Source organism: Nicotiana tabacum, chromosome 11, assembly GCF_000715075.1.
Source record: "Nicotiana tabacum cultivar K326 chromosome 11, ASM71507v2, whole genome shotgun sequence".
NCBI lineage: Eukaryota > Viridiplantae > Streptophyta > Magnoliopsida > Solanales > Solanaceae > Nicotiana > Nicotiana tabacum.
In genome coordinates this window covers 4,909,990-4,917,322 of record NC_134090.1, presented here as the reverse complement: position 1 = coordinate 4,917,322, position 7,333 = coordinate 4,909,990, and the positions used below count along the sequence as shown (strand labels likewise).

General features: G+C 40.2%; 1 long non-coding RNA gene across 1 annotated transcript; it reads left to right on the top strand.

Moving 5' to 3' along the window:
* The first annotated feature begins 297 nt into the window (after positions 1–297).
* LOC142166203 (uncharacterized) lies at positions 298–1,739 on the top strand. The gene is made up of 2 exons (XR_012696378.1): positions 298–389; positions 1,358–1,739. It is a non-coding gene; the product is annotated as an uncharacterized LOC142166203 (long non-coding RNA).
* Positions 1,740–7,333: the final 5,594 nt, after the last annotated feature.

Sequence of the window (7,333 nt, the reverse complement as noted above, 5' to 3'; positions counted from 1 at the left end):
GAGAAAGTTTGTACGCCATTTGCCATACAATGCGCTAAAAAGTATATCCTTAGATGTGAGTCCCCCCAAAAATTCCTTCTTTTTATAGGTCTAATCAAATCTAAGAGACAAAATTCCTTAAGTATTTGAATTTGAGACCAAAAGTGTTAAATTCTGGCAAATATGATTGGACTAAAACTACTCATAGCATACTTAAGGGGACTACTTTGAACCTATACTCAAACATAAGGGACCATTTTTGTCATTTTCTGCTGACTCATACATCTCATAAAATTTATACGAGGTATAAGCTTTTAGAAATAAACTGTTAATAATCTTCATTTCCTCCTCCGTCGGCTATGAGAAACCATCTCAGCCCCCTTACGACGAACGGACCTTCAATTTCAAAGGTACCTACCTATTAACCCTTCACTCCAGTATTTTTATTTTTATTTTAGGTAACTATTTAACTAATCTATTGATATTCGAATTATGAGGAAGAGAATCGGTAGCTGTTTTGATTTTCTGAATATGTTCTTAGAGTATCAGATGATAATTTGCAAAAGGTATTAAACTTATCATCTTTTATACATTTTATTTCCAATATCCACATATCCATCATATATCCAATTAAAGATCAATTCCCTATATCCCGTTCTCCAAAAACTCTGACGTAATATGGCTTCCATTTATTCCTAAGTTGCTCCGCCATGACAGTTTAAGTGCCGCACCTGTGTCGATACGACACTAGTATGAGTGTAAATATGAGATCCGTACAAGATCTGGTCAAATAATTTTGGGTACTTTGACCATGACGGATGGAAAAGTTCGAGACAACATACAATTTGATTCCCGAAATTAGAACCAAAACTAGGGTAAATTTGAAGATAATATCATACCTTATCTAACAAATTAATCCTTTACTTATCTACAACTTGAGAATGAAAAAGAAATTAACACTTTACAAGCTATATGTAAGTATTCAACAAAATTTCTCACAATTTGGATATTTTTTTATTTTTTTGAATTATTTTGAGCTGGATCCCAGCACCCGTATCCATACTAAGATCCGTATCCCTGAATCTTAGAATTTACATCTCGAAGGATCCGATCTCTAGATCCGCACCCGTGTCCGAGCAACTTAGCTTTTTTCTCTCCACTTTTTTAGTCAGAATGATTCATATATTAGTAAGTTTTGATCAAACCATGTTATTGCCCGGGATAAGATAATGTTTAAGAACTTCTTAGTTTCAAAATTGAAAATTGAAAGCTCTATTCGTCTTTTGTAATACACTCTTTTAGTTTCCTACTTATCACCTGCTATACAATCTATTTTGAGCTACCATTTACAAAATATGATTATTTCATGACTCAATAGACAACAAGCTGCTGGTTTCCACTTTCTTGGTGCAAAGAATAAGCTGAACAACAACATGAAGTAACTGAGAGGAGCAATGCTTTGTGAAGATCTCCAGCGGCCACACCTTTCTTGATTAGTGAAATGATGTAATCCATGAACGCTGAATCACAGGGTAATTTAATAGGGCCACCATGCGGCAGCCCAAACTCTTCTTCCGACATGTTTAAGAGTTGCCTAAGGACCTCATTTTCAAGGTATGCCAAGGGAATGACAAATCGCCTTTGATCAATTGTATAGACTACAATATGGCCCTTTTCAACTATAGAGGATGAAGATGTACTACAACTGTCTGAATCACTACCATTTCTTGGAAATGAAATCCTCTTCCTCTGCTTGGCTGCGAACTTCTGCCATCTCCTAGCCATTTTGATGAGTTTCTTGTCACTGATCATTGTCTTTCTTTTTTTTTTTTTGTGGAAGATTGAAACAAGAAAGTAAACAAGAAATTTAGAGACTTTTTTAGGGTTGACTTGTTAATGCTTGTCCTGAATTGGTAATGAAAAGGCTCATGAAAGGGGGATTATTTATACAAGAAACTGGAGACAACTAATCTTTAGTTGGAGCTGAAGTTTTTGTTGCTAACAAAAGGCAAAGCCATGTGCTGATGCCTGTTGGTCATGCTGATATGGGGCCTTAAATTTGTGGATGAAGTTAGTTCGAAAGGATGGAAAATAATAATATGTTTCTTCATTTCTTCACTTTGGTTGACAACAGATTGGACCTATTAGGTATGATATCAGCTCATACTTAAATAATTTGAAGCCATTAAATGAAGACTACCTTGTAGAAGGCAAAACCATGTGCTACTCCTTTCTTTGTCACGTAGATACAACTACAACAACAATCCAATAAAATCCCGCTAAGGGATCTTTAAATTGTCATCTTGTCTAGTCCTATTCTGCTTTTGTTATAACAAAATTTTTGGGCTTGAGTAACACTGTTGACAGATTTTACTCAAAAGATACATTAACAATAAGAAAACTGAACCATTTTTTGGTTAATAGTATCAAAACAAACTAAGCGATTCAGCAACCAAAGAAATTAGTCGTTTGCAGTTAATTCAGAAGTCTTTTTTCTTTGTTTTTTTTTTCTTCTTTTTGGTGGACGACTGTACATGGAAGAAGGATAAAAAGATCATTTGTCACAAAATAGTGTAGTTTATGGTTCGGACCTTCCCCGTACCTCGCGCATAGCGGGAGCTTAGTGCACCGGGCTACCCTTTTTATGTGTAAGAGAATGAAGGATATTGATAAATAAAAAGATATTACAGATTCGTCAAGAAACAAAAACTGTGATATTAACCAGTGCAAAATACAGCTTGAAGTCTTCTATTTGAAGTATTATGCTTCTTGACTTTTGTTTCTGGGTAGCTAAATAATAATAGTACAAAAGTCCACCTTTGAACCAACTTTGCTTTTTATCTTATTTGAAAAATTGGTTTAATGCAGCTTTGACATAACTTTCTTATGAATTAGGACTATAGAAATTTGGATATTCTACATATTTAGAACCCTATTTTGTTATGCAGGATCTCGATGCTATTTTGTGCTTACTGGTTGTTCTGTGAATACTTTTGAGGCCAATCCCAAAATTGACAACATAAAATATGATCATACTTCTCTGTTATCCATTGGTTGCTATATATTCTCTTTGTTAATGGAGTTTAATTTGGATCCATAGGACTACTAGAATGCAACTGAAAGAAATCAGATATAATCACAAAGATAAAGAGTGTTGACAAGAATATGGAGTTTTGATGAATAATTTGCCACGATCCAATTTCCCCTCCGTATGACGTCGTAACGGCACCTAGTCTCTATGACTAGTTAAACCTAACATTTGCAGAATAATGAAATGAAAACATAAATTTAACAACTAACTGTATCGATAATACCGTAACTGAATACCATGCTGCTCGGCATGTAGTAATACCAACTCCTCAATATACTACACAACATTCTCAAAACCCGGAACATCGTAAATCACAAACTACAGAAGGAAAATCTAGTGTCTCTATACATCAGAGTCTACCAAAAGAAAGTACAGAAGATAATGGACATGGGGAAGAGTAGAAGGGGAATCCGAGGTCTGCGGACGCGGCAGATATACCTTGAAGTTTCCAAAGCTGTCCCGGCTCACTGATAGTGTGACTGATAAGGGGCACCTGGATCTGCACACGAAAAACATGTACAGAAGAGTAGCATGAGTACACCACAATCGGTACCCAGTAAGTACCACCTAACCTCGGTCGAGTAATGACGAGGCCAGGTCAGGGCCCTACTGGTATATATATAATAAAACAAGATAGAATGAAATATCGCAGTAAAATAAAGACTGAAATTTAACAAGAATGAAATCATAGAAGACAACAGCTCAGTACACAGAAATAACAACAGGGGATCTCCCGAGATACCGTCTCGTAGTCCCAAACGTAAATGTGCAGTACAGGGGGATCTCCCAGGATACCGTTTTGTAGCCCCAAAGTAAATATGCAGTACAGGGGGATCTCCCGAAATACCGTTCCGTAGTCCCAAATAAATATGCAGTACAGGGAGATCTCTCGGAATACTGTTCCGTAGTTCCAAAGTAAATATGCAGCTCAACCAACGGAAATAACAGTTACCGCAAGAAAATCGACAATTGAGACTAAGTTCAAGTCAAGGAAAAACAGGAATTTCACTAAACATGCTGCAAAGAGTTCAGACAGACAGTTAAGACATGTAGGCATCCTATTCTAAACTAAACAGGATAGTTACATATGCTAGTGTAGCTCAAATAAGGAGAAACAGGTTATTACTTAGTGAAGAACGGAGTTTTACAACAAATAGCCTGTGTACGTACTCGTCACCTCACGTACACGACACTCACTTATCAAAACAGTACCAAATCCTAAGGGGAGTTTCCCCCACACAAGGTTAGGCAAACCATTTACCTCGAACCAAGCTCAATCAATCGGTCACAATGCCTTTCCCACGAATATCTGGCTCCGAATGGCCTAAATCTAGCCAAAAGCAATTACATATCATAAATACAACCATAACAGCCTCATCTAATTAATGAAATCAATACTTCAACAAAAATTCGAAATTCGTCCTAAACAGTCGACCCGGGCCCACGTCTCGAAATCGGGTAAAAGTCACAAAATACGAACACCCATTCACTCACGAGTTCACTCGTACCAAAATTATCCAAATTTGATGTTTAAATCCCAATCAAAACTCAGAAAATTCGGTTAGGGAACTTTTCCTCTATTTCCCCAACTTTTCAATCCAAATCCGAAATTAAATGGAGAAAACAACTATACATTAAAGAAATACAACCAAAAACGAGATAGGAATCGTTACCGAAAATCTCTCTCTGAAAATCCCTCGAAAAATCGCCAATTCCTGAGCTCCCAAGTTCAAAAATGAAGAAATGAATCCAACCCTCGATTTTTCCTCTTTTCTGCCCAGAAATCCCGCTTATGCGAGCCTTCAACCGCACCTGCGGAAATTCCATCGCAGGTGCGAAAATCACTTAAGGGCCCTCATCTGTGCTCCTCTTCCGCTTCTGCGGATCTATGGCTGCACCTGCGTTCCAGCTGGACAGGGCCAAAACCGCTTCTGCGGGTCCATGGCCGTTTCTGCGGCGCCGCACCTGCGACCCAAAGTGCACAGGTGCGATTACACCAGGTGTAGCAGCTCCAGCAAATGCATAAGTCCCAAACTCAATCCGTTAAGCACCCGAAACTCACCTGAGGTCTCCGAGACCTCGACCAAACATACCAACAGATCCTAAAACACCATACTAACTTAGTCGAGCCCTTAAACCACATCAAACAACGCTAAAAATTACAAATCATCCTCCGGTTCAAACTTAAAGAACTTGAAACTTTCAAATTTGACATCCGATGCCGAAACGAATCAAACCACGTCTGATTGACCCCAAATTTTGCACACAAGTCATATTCAACATTACGGACCTACTCCAACTTTCAGAATCGGAATCCGACCTCGATATCTAAAATTCTACTGCCGGTCAAAAATCTCCAAAACTTCGACTTCCGCCATTTCAAGCCTAAATGAGCTATATACCTCCAAAACACAATCCGGACACGCCCCTAAGTCCAAAATCACCTAACGGAACTAACGGAACCAATGAAACTCTATTCCAAAGTCGTCTTCACATAATTCCGACTACGGTCCAAATCTTAAGGCTTAAGCTCCCGTTTTAGGGACTAAGTGTCCCAAAACACTCCAAAAACCAAAACGAAGCCTCCCGACAAGTCACATAAGCAGAAAAAAGATACGGGAGAAATATTAAATAGGAGATCGGGGCTATTACTCTCAAAACGACCGACCGGGCCGTTACATGGAACATGTGGGAATATTTCGTTCGTCCTCGAACGAGCATAAAGACATACCTGAAGTGGTAAAAAGGTGAGGGTAACGGCTGCGCATAACATGCTCGGTCTCCCAAGTTGCCTCCTTAACCGGCTAACCCCTCCACTGAACCTTTACTGAAGCAATGTTTTTTGACCTTAACTTTCCGACCTTGTCTAAAATAGCCACCTGCTCCTCAACATAAGATAGATCCTTGTCCAACTGGACTGAGCTGAAATCCAAGACATGGGACTGATCGTCGTGATACTTCCGGAGCATCAAAATATAAAATACCGGATGAACTCCTGCTAGGCTGGGAGGTAAGGCAAGCTCATAAGCAACTTTCCTAACTCGCCGCAACACCTCAAAGGGACCAATAAACCTTGGGCTCAACTTGCCCCTCTTTCTGAACCTCATAACGCCCTTCATAGGCGAAACCCGGAGCAAGACCCGCTCTCCAACCATGAATGCAACATCGCGAACCTTCCGATCCGCGTAACTCTTCTGTCTGGACTGGGTTGTGTAAAGTCTATCCTGAATCACCTTAGCCTTCTCCAAGGCATCCTGAACCAAGTCTGTACCCAATAATCTAGCCTCGCCTGGCTCAAACCAACCCACTGAGGACCGACACCGCCTACCATACATAGCCTCATACGGTACCATCTGAATGCTGGACTGATAACTATTGTTGTAGGAAAACTCCGCAAGTGGTAAAAACTGGTCCCAAGAACCCCCAAAATCTATCACACAAGCGCAGAGCATATCCTCCAGTATCTGAATAGTGCGCTCGGACTGCCCGTCCGTCTGAAGGTGAAATATTGTACTCAACTTGACCCGAGTACCCAACTCCTGCTGTGCAGCCCTCCAGAACCGTGATGTAAACTGCGTACCCCGGTCAGAGATGATAGATACCGGTACATCATGAAGCCTGACGATATCACAGATGTAGATTCAAGCTAGCTGCTCGGAAGAATAGGTAGTCATCACAGGAATGAAATGAGCCGACTTGGTCAGCCTATCCACAATCACCCAAACTGAATCAAACCTCCGCTGAGTCCGTGGGAGTCCAACAATGAAATCCATAGTGATCCCATTTCCACTCCGGAATCTCCAACTTCTGAAGCAACCCACCTGGCCGTTGATGCTCATACTTCACCTGCTAGAAATTTAGACATCAGGACACATACTCTACTATGTCTTTCTTCATCCTCCTCCCCCAGTAATGCTGTCTCAAGTCCTGATACATCTTGGCGGCACCCGGATGAATTGAGTACCGCGAACTGTGAGCCTCCTGGAGAATCAACTCGCGCAAACCATCTACATTGGGCACTCATAGCTTGCCCTGCATCCACAATGCACCATCATCTCCAATAGTAACCTCTTTAGCATCACCATGCTGGACCGTGTCTGTGATGACCCAAAAGGTCATCTTATGTTTTAGAACTCGAATCTGCGTTCTTAAGCCTTAAAAATCTCATTTTACCCTCCTCGATTTGCGTGCGCAGTTCGGGCAGGTTTCCGAAAAGCTTTTATGTTGAAAACTAATGAAAGTAAGAATTTTTGCCTTAAAAGT